The sequence below is a fragment of the Neomonachus schauinslandi genome, chromosome 10, assembly GCF_002201575.2.
Source record: "Neomonachus schauinslandi chromosome 10, ASM220157v2, whole genome shotgun sequence".
NCBI lineage: Eukaryota > Metazoa > Chordata > Mammalia > Carnivora > Phocidae > Neomonachus > Neomonachus schauinslandi.
In genome coordinates this window covers 53,265,299-53,286,802 of record NC_058412.1, presented here as the reverse complement: position 1 = coordinate 53,286,802, position 21,504 = coordinate 53,265,299, and positions in this window count along the sequence as shown.

Here is a 21,504-nt window from a genome sequence, read left to right as displayed (position 1 = left end):
AGAATGGCTTTACGTTTTTAAGTGGTTGGGAAAAAAAGAAAAAGAATAATGGTATTTAATGATGTGAAAATTCATGATTCAAATTTCAGTGTCCATAAATAAAGTTCTACTGGAACACAGCTCTATTGGAATACATATGTGTGTGTGTGTGTGTGTGTGTGTGTGTGTATGGGGGGGGAGGCAACTTCCTAGAAGTTAGTTTGATATAGTGCATTTGGCTATCCAAAAATATAATATAGTAGGCAATGTTTCCCAAATGTATTTTGGCTGCCACAACCCTTTCCTCAAAACTAATATTAATATCACGGAGTATACTAGCGCTCCATAAGTGGGTATTCCCACAAGTATTGAGAAATACTGCATTAGATACACATCTGAGGATAATGCCTCTTAGGTCTCATGTGTTGAGGGTATAGAATAGATTCACACCATCTACCATTAAGTTTTACAATAAGCAGAATCAACCTTTGTTTTGCTCTAATTGTGTGTAATATTCTTAGGGACATTATGGCCTCCTGCCGCGTGTGGACTCCCTCTTCTCTCTCCTCCAGTTGGCCCAGCCATCTTTGGTGGGGCAAGGGGCAGGAAGAGCACGGAGGCTGCAGACAGCCACATTCCCTAGCAGCTGATGCCTGCTCAGGAAATCCACTAGGAGAATGAGAATCAGGCCATGGTTTCTTTCTCACAGCAGTGGCATTACGTGTGGGGCAACATAAATTCATTAACACTTGGCTGTGACTACACAGGAGAGAGGGAAAAAAAAAACCGAAACAAAACAGGTGGTGCAGTGGTTTGAAACACTTCCTTCTATTCACCTTGATTTTATGTTAACAGAACCACCCTGTACTCATTTGTGCCGGTTCTCTGGCTCTGCCCCAGCCCATGCAGTCTTAGTGGGATTGCTGAATGCGGTGCTTCATGCTGGCCCACACCCAGGAAAAAAAGTAGTTTGGAGATGAGTCAGCCAATGGCCAAGTCCGGAGGAGACTGTCTGTGATTTCTATTGCTGGGGGCTGAGAGCCACCAAGGTTACTGTCATTCAGAGGCCTGGGTGTTTTACTTGAATTATGGGGGCTCTCCAGTATCCTTCTAACAAATACTTCTTACTGTTTTAAGTAAGCGAATGGCAGTGGAATTTGCCACCCCAAAATATGCCACAATATTTTGGCATAATGATTAATTTGAGCTGAAGGCAACTGACAAGAGTGGATACAAGGAAAGCTCTCTGCCCTCTCGCCATTTGCCTAAAAAAGCAGGACATATGTTTGTAAAGATGTAACCCCTTCCTCTCTCTACCTGGTAGGTCAGGAGTTAATTACTGAGACTACTCTAGAAACTTACCGACCAAGAGATGGCATCCGAAAAATCTACACAACAAACCTCACTGAAAATTGTTCTTCTTTTCTAAGGTACTATAATGAACCCAAGCTCTAACCACATCTTTGAATTACTCACCACTGGGTACTCCATGGGTTAAATGTGATGTACATGTTAATAAATCTCTGTTTTTCTCTTGTTAGTGTGTCTTTTCTCAGTCTACTTTGCAGGGCCCCAGCCAGTGAACATAGGATGGGTGGAAGAAAAAGAAAAATTTCCTCCCCCACATAAGTCAGAGTCAGTTTTCCTATCTGGCAAGGAAATAACAATAGAGTTGGGGTGGTAGTGGGGACGGTATAGTCAGAGGATGTACACTAAGGTTTTACTAGTAATAGGTTTTTAAATATTTTATTTATATTTATTTTTTTATTTTTCTTGCCTGTATTTCCTACAATGAATAATGAATATGTACTACTTTTATGACAGAAGTAAAAGGGTAATCACATTATTTTTGCAAACAGGATCAGAGACAGAAATGGGACCTGGGATGTACTGGTTACCACAACGGAGCCCTTCATGTAGATCTGATTTTTCTGGAAGTTAAGGAAAAAAGTTGAGACAGGAAACATATGGGTTATTTAGTCTGATAAAAAGAAGCAAACAGGGTGCCTGGGTGGCTCAGTTGGTTAAGCGACTGCCTTCGGCTCAGGTCATGATCCTGGAGTCCCGGAATCGAGTCCTGCATCGGGCTCCCTGCTCGGCAGGGAGCCTGCTTCTCCCTCTGACCCTCCCCCCTCTCATGTGCTCTCCCTTTCTCATTCTCTCTGTCTCAAATAAATAAATAAAATCTTAAAAAAAAAAAAGAAGCAAACATAGTTTTCTAAAGAGACAAGGTTTTTCCTGGCATTGAATATAAGGAGAAATTTTTTTTTTTAAGATTTTATTTATTTAATAGAGAGAGAGAGACAGAGAGAGAGGGAACACAAGCAGGGGGAGTGGGAGAGGGAGAAGCAGGCTTCCCGCCGAGCAGGGAACCCGATGCGGGGCTCGATCCCAGGACCCTGGGATCATGACCTGAGCCTAAAGCAGTCGCTTAACCAACTGAGCCACCCAGGCGCCCCTATAAAGAGAAATTTTTTAAGTGTGTGGGTTCTTGTTTAAGGTACACTGAGTAATTTAATAGATACCTTGAAATGTGGTTTTGCTAAAGACAGAATGTTCTTTGAGTACATTTTTTATATTACTATGCTCTAGAAACTAAGAGGTTAACATCATATCTTAATATGGTAAAGACATTTCTGCAACAGGCCGAAATAATAAGATCAAGGTAAGTTTAATTGTCCAGATACTACTTGATGTAAGTAATAGACCCTAGCTCTCACTCTTACTGCAGAGTCAAATTTAGAATTTCATTACCTCATCCAAAGTAGATCCAAATCACATTATTCTTTTTTAATTTTCTAATTTTTATTTATTTTTAAAAAAGATTTTATTTATTTGACAATGAGAGACACAGTGAGAGAGGGAAAACAAGCAGGGGGAGCGGGAGAGGGAGAAACAGGCTTCCCCCTGAGCAGGGAGGCCGATGCTCAGCGCAGCTGGATCCCAGGACCCTGGGATCATGACCTGAGCCGAAGGCAGATGCTTAATGACTGAGCCACTCAGGCACCCCTGGACCAGATAGTTTTGAGAGAGGCCTCTTCTTACAAAGCAACTAGAACTCACATAAAACACAACTTTTATTACATTGCTTTTATCATAGCAAGTAGGAAATCTTCCGAAGGAAAAAAACCAATGAAAACCCAATGAATCTCAGTGCCTCTGAGAAGGTAGAGTTGAGAAGGAACAAATGAAATTGCACTATCAGCCCTGCAATCCAAAAACTAAGTAAGTTCTTAGGCCCGTGGCAAGATGGAGCGGGGAGGTGGTAGGAATGAGCCTGGGGCTCCTCATGCTCCAAATATGGGCTAAAAGTAGTTGTGGATTTGTAGCAGTCCTTGGCTCCTTAAAGAAGCGAATAAAAATCATATCTGGAGGAAGCATGCTCAACTTAGACCACACATGTTTCAATAGATGAATATCAACCAAATGTCAACTTACAATCAAAGATCAACAAAACCACATAGATTAAAGAATGAGATTCCAAACAAACAATAAACAGCCAACTTAGACCATGAAGAACTTCAAATATTAGAATATTAGATAGGAAATATAAAATGGCTATGGATGAAATGTTTAAAAACTCAAAAAATGAAATCACAAAGAGGATCTAAGTTAAAAGAGACTGTATAAAATATACTCAGGGAGCTATGAAAAAGAATTTCAAACCTGATGAGACTGGGTAACAGCAATCTATTTCCAGAAAATACCATAGATTTTGGGAAAGAATTAAATATCCACCAGCAATAGAATGGACAAATAGAGAATACCATACTTCAGTGAAAATGAACAAACTGAGCTATATGCAATAATAGAAATGCATCTCTCAATGCTAAACCAAAAAAAAAAAAAAAAAACCAACAATATCCTCAAGAGTACAAATAGGATTCTACATAGTTCCAAAATAAGCATAATTAAGCTAGAGTAATCAAAGTAGTTTGGTGTTGGCAGAAAGGCACATATGTAAACCAATGGAATAGAATAGAGACCCCAGAAATAAACCCTTGCATATATGGTCAAATGATTTTCAACAGGGTGCCAAAACCCTTCATTAGGGGAAGGGACAGTTGTTTTCAACAAATGATGCTGAGAAAAACTGGAAAGCCATATGGAAAAGAATGAAGTTGGACCTTTAACCTACAGCATTTAAAAAAAATAACTGAAAATGTATCAAAGACCTAGAGGTAAGACCTACAGCTATAAAACTCTTAGAAGAAAACATAGGGGAAAAACTTTATTACATTGGCTTTGGCAGTGATTTTTTTGGTTTGATGCCGAAAGTATAGGCAATAAAAGTAAAAATAGATAAATTGGACTACCTCAAAATTAAAAATTTCTCTGCATGAAAGGACACAAGCAACAGAATGACAAGGAAACCTATGAAAAGGGAGAAAATGAGAATCATATTTTTGGTAAGGGGTTAATATTCAGAATATGTAAAGAACTTCTACAACTCAATAACAAAAAAATCCAGATAACTTCATTAAAAAACGGGCAAAGAATTTGAATAGACATTTCTCCAAAGAAGATATGCAAATGGCCAACAAGCATATGAAAAGATGCTGAACATCACTAATCATTAGGGAAATGCGAATCAAAACCACAATACTGTATCACCTCACCTCCCTTAGGATGACTGTTACTAAAAAAAAAACCCCAAACCAAAAAAACAGAAAATAGCAAGTGTTGAAGAGGATTGGAGAAATGAGAACTCTTGTGCACTGTTTGTGGGAAGGTACAAAGGGCAGCTGCTGTGGAAAACAGTATGGTGTTTCCACAAAAAAATTAAAAATAGAATTACCATATGATTCAGCAATACCACTTTTGGATATATACCCAAAAGAACTGAAAGAAGGGTCTTGAAGGAATGATTATCCAGTCAGGTTCATAGCAGCAATATCCACAAAGAGCCCAAAGGTGGAAGCAACCCAAGTGTCCACAACAGGTGAATGGACACATGAAATGTGGTATATACATACAGTGGAATATTTTTTTTTAGGTGATATCTTTTTTTTTAAATTACTGTGTTATGTTAATCACCATACATTACATCATTAGTTTTTGATGTAGTGTTCCATGATTCATTGTTTGTGCGTAACACCCAGTGCTCCATGCAGAATGTGCCCTCTTTAATACCCATCACCAGGCTAACCCATCCCCCCACCTCCTCCCCTCTAGAACCCTCAGTTTGTTTTTCAGAGTCCATCGTCTCTCATGGTTCGTCTCCCCCTCCGATTTCCCCCCCTTCATTCTTCTTCTCTTGCTATCTTCTTCTTCTTCTTCTTTTTTTTTTAACATATAATGTATTATTTGTTTCAGAGGTACAGGTCTGTGATTCATCAGTCTTACACGATTCACAGTGCTCACCATAGCAAATACCCTCCCCAATGTCTATCACCCAGCCACCCCAACCCTCCCACCTCACACCACTCCAGCAACCCTCAGTTTGTTTCCTGAGATTAAGAATTCCTCATATCAGTGAGGTCATATGATACATGTCTTTCTCTGATTGACTTATTTCGCTCAGCATAATACCCTCCAGTTCCATCCACGTCGTTGCAAATGGCAAGATTTCATTCCTTTTGATGGCTGCATAATATTCCATTGTATATATATACCACATCTTCTTTATCCATTCATCTGTCGATGGACATCTTGGCTCTTTCCACAGTTTGGCTATTGTGGACGTTGCTGCTATAAACATCGGGGTGCATGTACCCCTTCAGATCCCTACATTTGTATCTTTGGGGTAAATACCCGGTAGTGCAATTGCTGGATTGTACATACAGTGGAATATTATTTGGACTTAAAAAGGAAGGAAATTTGGGAACCTGCTACAACATGGTATGTGAAATAAGCTAGTCACAAAAAGACAAAACATTGTATGATTTTACTTACATGAAGTATCTAAAGTTAGTCAAACTCATAGAAACAGAAAGTATGGTGATTGTCAGGGACTTTGGGGGAGGGGGAAATGGGAGTTATTTAATGAGTATGAAGTTTCAGGTTTGCAAGATGAAAAGTTCTGGAGATCTGTTGCACAGCAATGTGAATGTACTGAACATTACAGAGCTGTACACTTAAAAATATTACTGTGGAAAAATTTGTGTTATGAGAATTTTACCACAATTAAAACATGTAAAAAAAACAGGCAAAATTGCTATACTGTTTAGAAATACACTTCTCTGGGGCACCTGGGTGGCTCAGTCATTGGGCGTCTGCCTTCGGCTCGGGTTGTGGTCCCGGGGTCCTGGGATTGAGCCCTGCGTTGGGCTCCCTGCTCAGCGAGAAGCCTGCTTCTCCCTCTCCCACTCCCCCTGCTTGTGTTCCTGCTCTCGCTGTGTCTCTCTCTCTCTCTGTCAAATAAATAAATAAAATCTTTAAAAAAAGAAAAAAGAAATACACTTCTTTGTGTGCATTTATGTGCGCACATAAATTATAAAGGACACCCAGAAAATGATTACTATGCAGTCAAGTAGTTGCTATCTCACTGGGGAGGGAGAAATAGATGAAGGGGAAGGTCATATGGGGGTGTGTAGGCTAGGCTGCTGGGACTATTCTATTTCTTGACGTGGGTGATGGGTACACACATATTTACTTCATAATTTTTCTTTAAACTGGTTATATATTTTATGTATACATATATAACTTCTTATTTTTTTAAAAAGGGTTTTCTTTAAACTGTATATATAATATATATGTGTATATATGTATATTTATGTATTAGGTTTTTGTTGCTGCTGTAACAAATTACAACAAAGTTAGGAGCTTAAAACAACACAAATTGGGGCGCCTGGGTGGCTCAGTTGGTTAAGCGTCTGCCTTCAGCTCAGGTCATGATCCCAGGGTCCTGGGATTGAGCCCTGCATCAGGCTCCCTGCTCAGTGGGAAGCCTGCTTCTCTCTCTCCCACTCCCCCTGCTTGTGTTCCTGCTCTTGCTGTATCTCTCTCTGTCAAATAAATAAATAAAATCTTAAAAAAAAAAACAGCACAAATTAATTATCATACAGCTTGGAGGTCAAAAGTCCTAAAATAATGTGTTGGCAGGGCTGCAGTTTTTTTTCTGATAGCTCCAGGGGAAAATCTTTCCTTGCCTTTTTTAGCTTCTAGAGATAACTTGCATTCTTGGGTCATAGCTTCAACCTCTGTCTTCAAAGCCAGCATAGCATCTTCCAATCTCTCTCTGCTTCTGTCATCATATTGTCTTTTCCTGACTCTGACCCTCCTGTCTCCCTTTTATAAGAAACCTTGTAATTACGTGGAGCCCAGTTGGATAATCCCCGATAATCTCCCCATCTCAAGATCCTGAACTTTATCATATTTAAAGCCATCTTTTGCTGTGTAAGGTAAAATATGCACAAATCCCAGGGGTTAGGATGTGGGCATTTTTGGGGGGCCGTTGTTTAGCCTACCACAAAATGTTTATTGATTTTTTTTTTTGGTCTTGGGTTGTTAGTTTTTTTTATTATGGAGTTTTGAGACTTCTTCATATATTCTAGATACAGTACAGAAATGTGATCTGCAAATATTTTCTCCCAATCTGTGCCTTGTTTTTTTGTTTTCTTCATGGTATCTTTTAAGGAGAAAAGTTGTTAATTTTAAAGAATTCCAATTCATCAATTTGCTTGTCTTACGGATCATGACTTTACTGTTTTATCTAAGAAATCTTTGCCTAACTTAAGGCCACAACATATTTTGCCTGTTTTTCTTCTGCAAGTTTATGTTTTGCATTTAGAACTATTACACATTCCGAGTTAATTCTTGCATAAGGTGTGAGGCATGTGTCTTTTTTTAGGGCTTTCAATCTTTTTTTTTTTTTTTAAAGATTTTATTTATGTGACAGAGAGAGACACAGCGAGAGAGGGAACACAAGCAGGGGGAGTGGGAGAGGGAGAAGCAGGCTTCCCGCGGAGCAGGGAGCCCAGTGCGGGGCTCGACCCCAGGACCCTGGGATCATGACCTGAGCCGAAGGCAGACGCTTAACGACTGAGCCACCTAGGCATCCCAGGACTTTCAATCTTGAATGAAGAATGCAAAGACTAAAATACAGTTAGAATTCACTGGTGGAAGTGGTGGTTCATGATGTATGTTCTATAACAATAGCAGCCTCTTGGCTGTGTTCCTGCCAAAGTACGCTTGATCTCTCTCCTCAAGCATGACAAGATAACCAGGCTGTAGATAAAAGTTGTATTTGTGTTCACCAAAACACAAACAATATCCCCAAACAACATCAACACCAAACAAAAACACCTTCCTTAAAAACCAGTTTGAGATGATAAATACCCTTTTATCTACCGCATTGAAAAATATTCAAATAGAGGTTTTATTATAGGTACTGAACAAGAATAAAACTGATTTACATTGCACTGTTTATCTGAGAAGTTATGTGAGGAAACCTGAATGGAACAGTATAATTTTTATTTATCCCAATGATACTAGGTTGACATACAGATTGATGTCCTAGAATATTGCTTGTTTGGCCCATCCCTTAATGCAGATCTCTGTTTATGTGTCTCTTCTCAGGTTTCCATAAGGGAAAGAGATTTCCCCCTTATTATTATAGTCTAATATTGTGTTCTTATTTGGTTGAAATTTGGGAGAGGAGGGGGATGGCATATTAGTCTTCAAAACACTCTGGGCCTTTGAATGCTTAAACATGATTTCTATGTTTACCTTTGCCTTTACGCTGTTGTTTATTCTGTTTATTTTATAACATACATACAGGTTTACATGGATATTTTCTGAATGAGCACTCACAGATGCTAAATGCTCCAGGATCAGAATGGGAGAACATGGGTCTTGGCACTAGGTAGATCTGGGTTTCGATCCAAGCTTTGGCACTTCCTAGACTTTAGAGAGTTTCCTAGTCTCTCTGAGCCTCAGTTTTCCCTTCTGCAAAATGGACGTGATGGTACCTTCCTTGGAAGCACAGACTCTGTGCTTTATAAACACAGCTCTATAGAGGAGGCCGTCGAGGGTTGAGAGGAGGCAGAATTTACATTCTCCAGAGCATTGACTGAAGAGAGCTCTGGGCTGAGTCCTGAGAGATGAAATAGGCTGCTTTCTCTGACTTTTGCTTTTCACCTATTTTTTGTCACTGTGACCAAGCATGCGTCCCGCCCCCACTGCCTGTCTTTGCCGTTGCCATAGCAATCCAGGTTCTATTTAGCCAGAGTTTGTGGCAGGACAGATTGGTTTTGTGATCTGTGAAATCTCACTCTCTAAAATAGGGACCAGTCACAGAAGCAGTAACTATGTGTCGTGGGGCAGAGCTTCTGCCGCCTCTCACGGTAGGGGGAGAACCTGTTGCTAGCCTGGCTCTTCGGGATATCAAGGAGGGCTGTACCTGAACTGGTAAGATACAGCATTCGAGAACTGCCCTTAGCTCTTTGGTTTCCCTTCCCTGCAGCTTCTTTTTTTTTTTTTTTTACACTGTCTGCTTTCATATTCGGCCTTCAAACCCCTGTTCTCAGATCAGTCATTGTTATGAACTTGACACAGAAGTTATTTAGTGGGCATTAAACAGAGTTTCTTATCATTAATTTTAGAAAAGTTTTTATTATGGGAAATTTCAAACATAAAAAAGTAGGTAGTATTCCTCACCCAATTTCAATAATTATCAATTTGTGACCAGTGTTTAGTCTCATGCAATTTCACCCTCACCCGTATTTTTGAAGTGAATTTCAGAAATTATATCACTTAGTCCATGAATATTTCAATGAACTTCTAAAAGATGAGGATTATTGTTGTTGCTGGTGTGTGTGTTTGCACATCTTTAACATGACCACAATATCATTTAAATTGACCTTGGAGATAGTCTTTATCGCTCTTGGAGAAGTACGAAGGATAAAATTATTGATTTATACCTCTTCCCATGAAGGTTTAACTGCAACAAGAATTTCCCTCCTGTAATAAGGAGCTAGAAATTCAAACAGCAGGAGCAGCTGTTTTCAGACAGTGGCCAGCAGAGCAGGTAGCATAGACTGTGAAACCTGAGGGAGGGAAATGATTAAGATGAGCCCTCTGATGGCCTCCGCTTGCTGGGTGAACCCATTTCCAGGCCGTGCTGCAGGAAGGAGAACTGAAACAGAGCCCAGGCCCCTCACCAAACTGAGAAGCAGAAGTGAGAAGGAGGGGAGACTGGCTAGAATTTGCAGGGCAGGTTGTCAGTGGGGAGAGATGGAGCAGAGAGATCGAGAATGCTCTAGATGTCTGCAGAGCAGTCCGCTTGGGTCTTCGGCTAACTAGGGATCTGTGCAGGTATGGGGCAAAATTCTACAAGGCCAGGAAAGCAAGCCGCGGGGTTGAATCATTCCCAGAAGTAGGGCTGGGAAGAGTTTGCATTGCTACCAGCCAGAGTGGAAAGACTCCAGTATTTGCAGCCTGTTTGTTGGACTTTACCTTGGACTTTAATGGGCTAAAATACATAGAAGCCATACGTAGATAAATATTGTCCAGTCTAGGCCCCCTGATACAGAACCCCTGCTGTGATAACCAGTTAGCAGGAACAGTCTCCTATTAAATCATAGGATAATTCCGAGTGGTATAAAGATAAAGCAGTGCAATCCATCTTTTAAGTTTATTTCTTAATAGTTTTTAACAATTCTTGGATTCTCCGTAAGCTTCTCCTTATCTGTTTCACTTATTACACAGGGAATGGAAAAAAATGTATTTTTCTTTACTCTTATGTAATGTATATTTTAGTTGTTATGAAATAGGAATATTTACGGTTATTTAACTACGGTCAGAAAGCTTAATATAAACTCCTTATAATGCAAGTTATTATTTTTTTAGCGTCCCTTACCTCAAAACCTATTGATTGATTTTCAACAACTTCATAGGGAAGATGAATATGATTAATTACTTTAGGCTGTATTATTTTCCAACATCTCTCTCCTGGCGGGATGAGTAGGGTCCCATGCTCAACATCTGCCTATTTACTGCATACCACTCTTCTGTAATGTCTGCTCGATAATATTCCAGTTCAAAATCATTATTGCCTATGATATACAATCTCAATTAATCATTTATATGTTTACATATATGATAAAGCAGACCACAACTGTTTTCCAATAAAAACCTTTTTTTTTTAAAGATTTTATTGATTTATTTAAAAGAGAGCAAAAGCAATCACAGAGCAAGAGGGAGGAGCAGACTCGCTGCTGAGCAGGGAGCCCGACTCAGGGCTTGATCCCAGGACCCTGAGATCATGACCTGAGCCAAAGGTAGACACTTAACCGACTGAGCCACCCAGGCACCCCCCAGTAAAAACCTTTAAAGAAATCCTGTAACCACCAAAGTTAGAAGTGCACTCATTTATTGAGGTGCGAATTACTTGTGCCTTTGACCAGACTTGGCCTGTGCCAATGGAAGCAATATTACCTTTTTACACAAATGGTAACATGCAGTGTTACCATTTTTCGCTTAACATTATTCATCCATCCATTCGTTTATCATTTAAATCTTATTTACAGAGTTGCTCATGTGTACCAGGTCCTGTTCTAGATGCCAGGGATGCAGCCTGCCTTCTGGGGCACTGTCCTGCCACCAGGAGTAATTCCAGGTTCAGAGTAGCAAGGCAGCTAGTAGGACTCAGTTGGACCAAGTCTAGCAGGAAGTTTACTCTGTAGACCGAAACAGGTCAGGAAAAACAGCATGCAAAGCCTGTTTGGTCTTCGCAGTGGTCCAGCAGCTCCATGTGGGGAGTACCATCATAGTTTCAGGTGAACGAGGTCAAGGTATGTGTGATTCATTCTGAAACAGAGAATGTACTGGCCTAGGTCCCCACCTCCCCTATAATTCCAGTTACATAGGCCCAAGGCTTGAGTGCCAGTTTGTGCCTCTCCCAGTAAACAGGACAGATAACCAGTTCGTGGTCTCCGCATTATGCTGTGAGAGGGCAAACCGGGCTCCCCAAGCAGGCCTGCTGCTCACCCTTTACGCACACGCACACTCGCGTGGGGGAGGTGGTCAACACAAATAAGCAGATCCTGAGGACAGTATTGGTGTTATTGTGACCAAGAAAGAAAAAAATAGAGGATGGTGGAAAATACTACTTGTACCTTAGTGAGGGGAATCCTTGTATCTTTGTTATTTGCACGCAGGTAAATATATCCAAGGACTTCTGCTCAGAAGCAGATTTTCTGGGTCAAAGAATATGTGCTTTCTGTAATTTTGGTAACCATTGCCAAATTTTCTTCTGTCGAGTTTGTTCTACTTAATCTTCCCACCAGCCATATGCCTATTTCCCTGCACATTTATCAACAAAGAGTGTGATCAGAGTTTTGAATCTGAGCCATCTGATATGTAAGGAATATCATCTCGTTCCTTTGCGCATTTCTTATTATTATGAATGGGTTCACACATTTTTCATAAGCTTAGGAATCATTTGGTCTCCCTTTTCTATGAGCTGTTGGTTCATATTCTTTACCCATTTTCTGTCTTTATCTTATGTTTATGTGCATTCTTAGTACACTAGGGAAATTAGCTTTTTGTCTGTGACTATATCATCATTTATTTTCAGTTTGACATTTGTCTTTTTGATTTGTTTTTCTCATACGTAATTTTTAACTTCTATGTAATTTAATCTATCAATCTCTTATGTCATTCCCATTCTGGGATTAGAAAAATAATTTTATCTCATGTTTTCTGATAGAGCTTTCCTGATATTTTTAATATTTTTGATCCATCTGAAATTTATTTTGATATAAAGTGTGAGATGTGGAATCCAAATTTTTGATCCATCTGAAATTTATTTTGATATAAAGTGTGAGATGTGGAATCCAAATTTATCTGTTTTCTTTCCTTTCTTACCTTTACAGCATTGCTGCTAGAGGGTGCGCGATGTCACTCGGCTGCTGGAGCTCCACCCGGCTCGGTACCCCACCGTGTCCCACGCAGTCAGGTGGTCATCAGCCATGACTGTCGCTGCTGCAGACAAGACATTGTGCTGACCTAGAAATAACAGCTCGGAGCTGATGATGTCAGTAACTTTTAAAATAGCTTATTTAAACATCTCTTCAGTGACCTCAGCCACACTTGATGCCACTTAGCTCATCTGGAAGTGGGCAGGAAATGTAAGAAGGATGGGTGACAACTGGGACTCCAAGCAGCAGCTGTATCTTCAGAAGCCTGTTTTAGGAAAGAACTTGTTGGAACAAGTTGAAGAGTGAAGATACCCTTGGTATCTTGCATCAGTGACCATGATGCAGATATAGAAACTGCGTGTCCCCAGCCCCACAAGTCTGGGGGAGAGTCTGGCTCCCAGCAGCAGTTGCACATGGTACTTTTCAGCTGTGCACAGAACTTCCGTGATGGGAGCTCTGGCCCCCTTCCCTGGGCCCCTGTGTACTTAGAAGATGTTGCGGGAGATGACTCACTTGGACTCATGGACACGGCCCCGTCAGTTACTGTGGGCTTCCCCTGCTGGCCCTCCTTAGATTCTCTCCTGCAGCCCCTGAAGCCACCGCGGCGCGCGGTGCCTGGTGCGTCTGCCGCATCCAGCCTGTGAGTGCCTGACACCAAGGATGCTGCCATCTGCTCTGTGAGCACGTCTCCTGTGGCAGAGCCCAGCCGAGGGTGGTGCTGCCGCCCGAAGTGCTGATGGGCCGGAGCTCCTGAAAAGCTGTGCTCGGTCTTCTGGAGCCTTCGTGTGCTAAAGCTACACCAAAGCAGTGGGTACTTCGGCATTCATTAATGCCATTCCTCTGTTAATTGGACATCAAAGCTATACCATAAAATCTCCAACATGCTGTCCCTATAACTATTGAGATATTTATGGCCATTATTAGACATGCCTTGTTAAAAATTTGACAGTTTATTCCTCAGCACCTAGATGATCACAGGACTCCACCCCGTTTCAGCTTAATAAAGGTTCCATGTTCGCTATATAAAAACTAGCACATAAAGTCTCCAATTGGTTTGTGTCCTGCTTTTTCCATTTATTCCTATTGAATTCCATTTATTTTATTCTACATATGCTTCATAAATCAGTTAACTAAGCTTTTATTCTTGTATATTTAGATACACTCCCCAGCTTCTCATTATTATAAACCATGCTGCAAAGAATTATACACTGCATTAAAATCTTAAGCTGAGGGCGCCTGGGTGGCTCAGTTGGTTAAGCGACTGCCTTCGGCTCAGGTCATGATCCTGGAGTCCCTGGATAGAGTCCCGCATCGGGCTCCCTGCTCGGCAGGGAATCTGCTTCTCCCTCTGACCCTCCCCCCTCTCATGTGCTCTCTCTCTCATTCTCTCTGTCAAATAAATAAATAAAATCTTTAAAAAAAAAAATCTTAAGCTGAACCAAGGCACACTCTTTAAAAAGAGGTCTTCTATACCTCCATAATCCTCAGAAGGAGAGAAAGAACCAACAAAACAGTTCCCATCGCAAAAACAGTTCTTGCTGACTTAAAGCCTTTCTTTTTTTATATTGAGGTATAATTGACATATAACATTATATTAGTTTCAGGTGTACAACATAATGATTCAATATTTGTACATTTTGAGAAATGATCACCGCAATAAGTCTAGTTAACATCCATTGCCATATATAGTTACAAAACATTTTTTCTTTGTCATGAGAACTTTGAACATTTATTCTCTTAACAACTTTCAACTATGCAATACAGTATTATAAATTATAGTCTTCACACTGTATATTATATCCCCAGGACTTACTTTTTTTTTTTTTTTTATAACTGGAAGTTTGTATCTTTTGACTTACTTCCCCCGTTTCACAGCACCTTGCACTCACATCTCTGGCAACCATCAGTCTGTTCTCTGTATCTATGAGCTTGGCTTTTGTTTTTGTTTTTTTAGGTTCCATATATAAGTGAGATCATATGGCATTTGTCTTTCTCTGATTTATTTCACTTAGCACAATACCCTTGAAGTCTATTCATGTTGTCACAAATAGCAAGATTTCATTCTTTTTTATGGCTGAATATTTCACTATATGTATAGGTACACCATACCTTCTTTATCTATTCATCTGTTGATGGGCACTTAGGTTGTTTCCATATCTTAGCCATTGTAGATAATGCTGCAGTGAACATGGGGATGCAAATACCTTTTCAAGTTAGTGAACTTAAAACCTTTCTGAACAAATGGAATGTGGACATAACTATATGGAAATTGTTGCATTGGAATCTCCATCTGCACGTTATGAAAATGAAGAAGATGAAGATGAATTAACCAATATGTCTATTATTATTATTATTTAATTTTTAAAAAGATTTTATTTATTTGTCAGAGAGAGAGAGAGCACAAGCAGGAAGGCGGCAGGCAGAGGGAGAACTTAACAGGAAGCCCGACATGGGACTCGATCCCAGGACTCTGGGATCATGACCTGAGCTGAAGGCAGACGCTTAACCGGCTGAGCCACTCAGGCGCCCCTATACATTTTTATTAACTAAAGTCCATACTTTAAAAGATTTATTTAGGCTTTTCATAACGTGCTTTCTCTGTTCTGGGATCCCAGCCAGGATCCCACATTACAGTTAGTTTTCATGTCTCCTTAGGCTCCTCTTAGCCATGATAGTTGCTCAGACTTTCCCTGTTTTTGATGACCTTGACAGTTTTAAGGAGGGCTGGCCAAGTATTTAGTAGATTGTCCCACTACTGAGGTTTGTCTCAGGTTTTTCCATGATTAGGTATCAAGGGTACATACTCTCAACCTGACTTATCACTGTTGATATTGACTTTGATCACCTGGGTAAGGTAGTGTTTGTCAGCTTTCTCCACCATAAAATTATTCTTTTTTCCTCCTTCCATACAGTACTCTGAAAGGAATTCACTGTAAGCAGCCCACAATTAAGGAATAGAGATATATGCTCCATCTCCTTAAGGGAATAGTATTTACACAAATTATTTGGAATTCCTGCCATAGATTTGTTTATTCTCCCTCATTTATTTATTTATTCAATCATTTATTTACCTTGAGATATATATTGTATACCTTGAGATATATATAACCCAATACTACTTTACTTATTTTGTTGCTCAAATTGTTCCAGCTTTGGCCATTGGAAATTCTTTCAGTTGGCTCCTGTGTCCCTTTGACATAACCCATCATTGTGGTTTTACTTTTTGTTTTTTAACTAAAAAAAATTTTTTTTCAGGGCTTCCTTACTTTCTGGCACTACAAGATGCTCCAGGCTCATCTTGTATATTTCCTGCTCCAGTCCTAGAATCATCTATTTATCCAAGAAGCCCAGTGCCTTTTATTGGAGAATAGTATATCAAGATCAGGGCACTGTGTGTGTCTCAGTCAGTTTAGGCTGCTGTAACCAACTACTGTAGACTGGGTGGCTTATAGACAACAGACATTTCTCACAGTTCTGGGGGCTGAATGTGTAAGGTCGGTGTGCCAGCAGAGTTGGGTTCCTGGGAGAGCCTTCTCTGGGTTGTAGACCCATTTTATCCTCACGTGGCAGCAGAGAGAGAAAGTAAGCTCTCCATGTTTTTTATAAGAACAGTAATCCCCTTTATGACCTAATTATCTTTTAAAGGCTCCACTTCCTAATACGGTCCCATTCAGGACTAGGATTTCAACATATGAATTTTGGGGAACACCGACATTCGGTCCATGCCGTTATGCCCATTGCTACAGGGGTGTTGCTGCTTCTAGGCCTCTTAGCTGACAATGCAAGGAAATATATGTATGTAAATACTTTCTTTGAAGCAAATGGGTATATGTTTGTTCATACTTTTATATTTCTTTTATCATTTCCACATAAATTTTGTGTATGCGTGTTTGTTGGGAGAGAATTGCTCAATGTGTGGGCTTGGTTCCCCATCTTGAGCTGAAGCCCCATTGGGCACCAAGTAGATATTTTCTAGTGGGTTCAAATGAATTAACAACTTAAGGCTTTCCTTTTGTCGGGAGATAATTCTCCATGGATCTCTTATGTTTCTCTACAACTTGCAAGAAGAGGCACTATCTTTTCATGGATGTTTGTATAGTGAACATTAGCCTTGAAAGATAGAGATAGTGTATTCTTCCAGAGCCAAGGTCAGATTTATTCAGTATAATCGAGAAACGTGGCAACCTACTGAATGCAAGTCATATATCTCATAAGGGGTTAATATCCAAAATATGTAAATAACTCACACAACTCAATAGCAAAAAACCAAACAGTCCAATTAAAAAATGGGCAGAGGATATGAATAGACATTTTTCCAAAGAGGACATACAGATGACCAGCAAATACCTGAATAGATGCTCAACGTCACTAATCATCAGGGCAATGCAAATCAAAACCACAATGAGATATCACTTCACACCTGTTAGAATGGCTATTATAAAAAAAAAAAAGAAATAATAAGTGTTGGCAAGGATGTAGAGAAAAGTGAATGCTTGTGCACTGTTGGTGGGAATGTAAATTGGTGTGGCCACTCTGGAAAACAATACGGAGTTTCCTCAAAAAATTGAACATAGAACTACCATATGATCCAGCAATTCCACTTCTACGTATTTATCCAAAGAAAATGAAACTCTCAATTTGAAAAGATATTTGGATCCTCATATTCATTGCAGCATTATTTATAATAACCCAAACATAGAAACAACCTAAATGCTCACTGACGGATGAATGAATAAAGAAAATGTAGTATATATATGTAGAGTGGAATATCATTCAGCCATAAAAAAGAATGAAATCTTGCCATTTGCCACAACGTGGATGGTCCTTGAGGGCAGTATGCTAAGTGAAATAAATCAGGCAGAAAATGATAAGTACCAATATAAAAAATCTAAATACCAATCTAAAAAAACCCACACAAAACAAAACAAAAACACTGAGCTCATGGATATAGAGAACAAATTGGTGGTTGCCTGAGGCAGGGTTAGAGGGTGGGTGAAATGGATGAAGGGGTCAAAAGGTCCAAGTTTCCAGTTTATAAAGTGACTAAGTCATGCAAATGTAATGCACAGCATGTTGATTATAGTTAATGATACTGTATTGTGTATTTGAAAGCATTTGGGAGAGTGGATCTTGAAAGTTCTTGTCAAAACGAAAAAAAATTTGTAACTACATATGGTGACAAATATTAACTGAATTTATTGTAGTGATCATTTTATATGGAGTAAAGAAATGTTAAAATCAATTTATAAATGGACGAAAAGCTGGCTTATTTCAGTGGGGGTAGGGTAGGGAAGTGGAGTGGAATAGAGTTTATTGAAGAATAGAATATGATATATATATATATATAATAGAATGTATTTGCATGTTTAGAGACAAGTTATTTGCATTGCTAGCAATTATCCATAATTTACAGAGTTGTAAAATAATTCAAATACAAGGAAAAGCACAAATTCCATAGAATCAGATAAGCTGGAACGGTGTGCTGTAAATGATGCATAGTTTTCCACTGGAGACAGTAGTCTTTTTTTGCTTATTCCAAAGTCTTAAATTCTCCTTACACAGGTATGATGTCCTATAAGAATGTTTCCAAGGGGGGCGCCTGGGTGGCTCAGTTGGTTAAGTGACTGCCTTCGGCTCAGGTCATGATCCTGGAGACCTGGGATCGAGTCCCGCATCGGGCTCCCAGCTCGGCGGGGAGTCTGCTTCTCCCTCTGACCCTCTCATGCTCTTTCTGTCTCATTCTCTCTCTCAAATAAAAAAAGAAATAAAATCTTAAAAAAAAAAAAAAAAAAAAAAAGAATGTTTCCAAGGTGTTAGTCACATGTGAGAATTAAAAGGAGGACAGAAAGAGATTTTAAAAAGTAAGCCTAGACACAGGTACATGAAAAAGATATTGGAAGAGGTAATTTTTTGATCTGGGAATAGGATCTGCAAGAGCTGAAGAGCATTTGCTCAAACTGGTAAGTGAAGGAAGTCCTAAATAAAATGTCATTGATTCAGGCAGTTCCTACACTGAACACTAGGTGTTGCTAACCAGGCGTGATGACCTGTGGCCGGAGAGGCAGGAGAGGCGGCATCCAATCCATCCGTGGTACATTCAGCTGATCAACAAATTTGGGGCGCTCTTGGTGGCAAGACATTTTTACCTAGTCCAGCACATGGTAACCACTAAACACATATTTCTTGAAATGAATTATTCAGAATGCAGAGGGTGCTTTTACTCTGTGGGCATCCAAATAATATGACATTTCCTGTGTAAGGGTTCTTCGTCATATTAGGACAAAGAGAGAAAACGTTATAAATTAGAAGTCACTTGATGAATTAAACAAAAGAAGATCAATTTAGTCACGAAATCAGACTTGGTAAATCCAAGAACTATTTCCATTGCCTATACAAACAACCATAGCAAAAATACTTGTTTAAATGCAGACATTGCAAATCATCCCTTTATTGTTTCTGTTTCGCCCAAGTGCCATCAGATGTGGATTCTTCCACTCCTACTCCCCCCAGGTTTTGAATAATTTTGGTGCAATGACAAAGTGATGGCAGGCCATCTATAATTCTCCGTAATTTGCATTAGCTAAAAGTGAGAAACAGAGGGGTGGCAGAGAGCGAATCAGGAGGCTCTTAGAAAACCCCAAGAGCAGAGCCTCTTCCCGCTCCGACTTTCCTGCTTCCTCAGATGCCTTCTGTGGACATCAGTTGGTATTGCCTGCCTAGGGACCTTTCACACTTCTACTGTGACTAGCGCCTCGATTTTTCTTCGGGGGATGAGCCCCCGCACATTGGGCGCTGTCCCGATGGGCCGTCAGTTCGCGGCCTCCCCATTCAGGAGAGGTAAGCTCTCAGCCAAGGGAGGCCAATCCAAGGCTCCGTCCCTGGGAACTTGTACAAGCCTGAAACCCATTGGGATTCTTTCAGCTTGGTGTCTCAAAAAGACCATTCATTAGTTCTCGTTTCCTGGAACCCCACAGTTGCCCTGATTTCTGTTTTTCCAAAGACCTAGTTTTCATTTTTTCTTCAAGTCTGTGAGCCACCCCATATCCTTCCAGTAAATTAGCTAGAGTTGGTTTCCGTAGACTGCAGCCAAAGAATGGTGACTGGTGGAATGAAGAAAGGGAGCTAGTAAAAGAATCTAGTCCTGTGATGACTTCTGTAACCTCTGCTGAACTTGTCATTGAAAAAGATCAGCCCTAAGGTAATGGATACTCCCCGAAAATGGGGAATATGACATTTACAAACACTTACTTTGTTCCAGACAGTTTTTTTTTTAATTTTTATTTATTTATTCATGAGAGACAGAGAGAGAGAGAGGCAGAGGGAGAAGCAGGCTCCCAAGGAGCAGAGAGCCCAATGCGGGACTCGATCCCAGGACCCCGGGATCACGACCTGAGCCGAAGGCAGACGCTCAACCATCTGAGCCACCCAGGCGCCCTGTTCCAGACAGTTTTAAAAACACTTACACACATTTTTTTTTAAAGATTTTATTTATTTGACAGAGACACAATGAGAGAGGGAACATGAGCAGGGAGAGTGGGAGCGGGAGAAGCAGGCTTCCCGCCAAGTGGGGAGCCTGATGCGGGGCTCGATCCCAGGACCCTGGGATCATGACCTGAGCCGAAGGCAGACGCTTAACGACTGAGCCACCCAGGTGCCCCAACACTTACGCATATTATCTTATTTAATCTTCAGAATGACTCAGTTGAATAGATGTTACTATCCCCATTTTGCAGATGAGAAAACTGAGGCATAGAGTGATTAAATAACCTGCCCACTTTCACATGGTCAAGTTAACATTCTCAATGTTTCTTCTATAGAATACCAGTTTTTGAGAATTATATTAATTTCCTGGGGCTGCTCTAACAAAGTACCACAAATGGAGCTTAAAACAAATTTATTGTCTCACAGTTCTGAAGAGTAGAAGTCTGAAATCAAGGTGTTGGTAGGACCACGCTCTCTGTGACTACTCTAAGGGGAGAATCCTTGCTTGCCTCTTCCAGCTTCTGGTGTTTGACAGCAGTCTTTGGCATTCCCTGGATTATAGACCTGTCGCTCCAATCTCTGCCTCTGCTGTCACATGGCTGTCTTCCCTCTTCTTATAAGAGCACTAGTCATATTGGATCAAGGGTCCATCTACTCCAGTATTACTTCATCTTAACTAATTACATCTATTTACAAATAAGGTCACATTCTAAGGTACTGGGGGTTAGGACTTCTTTTGGGGGGAACACAATTCAACCCCGAATGGTAATAGCCATTGTTGAGAAAGGAATTCTGTAGCCAAGTAAGTTTGGGAAACAGAGGATTGAACACCATTCCAGTAGGATTCTTTGCTCTAGTACTTTGGGAGGGTCTTTAATTTGTGCATCTGAAGGGGAGTCACAAAGCTGGGACTATTATGGAGAATTTCTCAAACATATTTGCTCATGGACTTCCTTTTATATGTCTACTGTGGGCTCCCGTTCTGCGTGACACCCAGGTCTCAGGCCAGATGTGAGGCAGCAGACCCAGTGAGGTCCCTCCCTACTGTTCTGGATCCACCTCTTGACCTCCTGTGTGACCTTGAGGTAACTGCTTTCTTCTCTGAGCCTGAGTTTCCTTTTAGCTAAGAAAAAGACAATAATATCATTTTCCCATGGGTTTCCTGTAAGAACTAAACAAA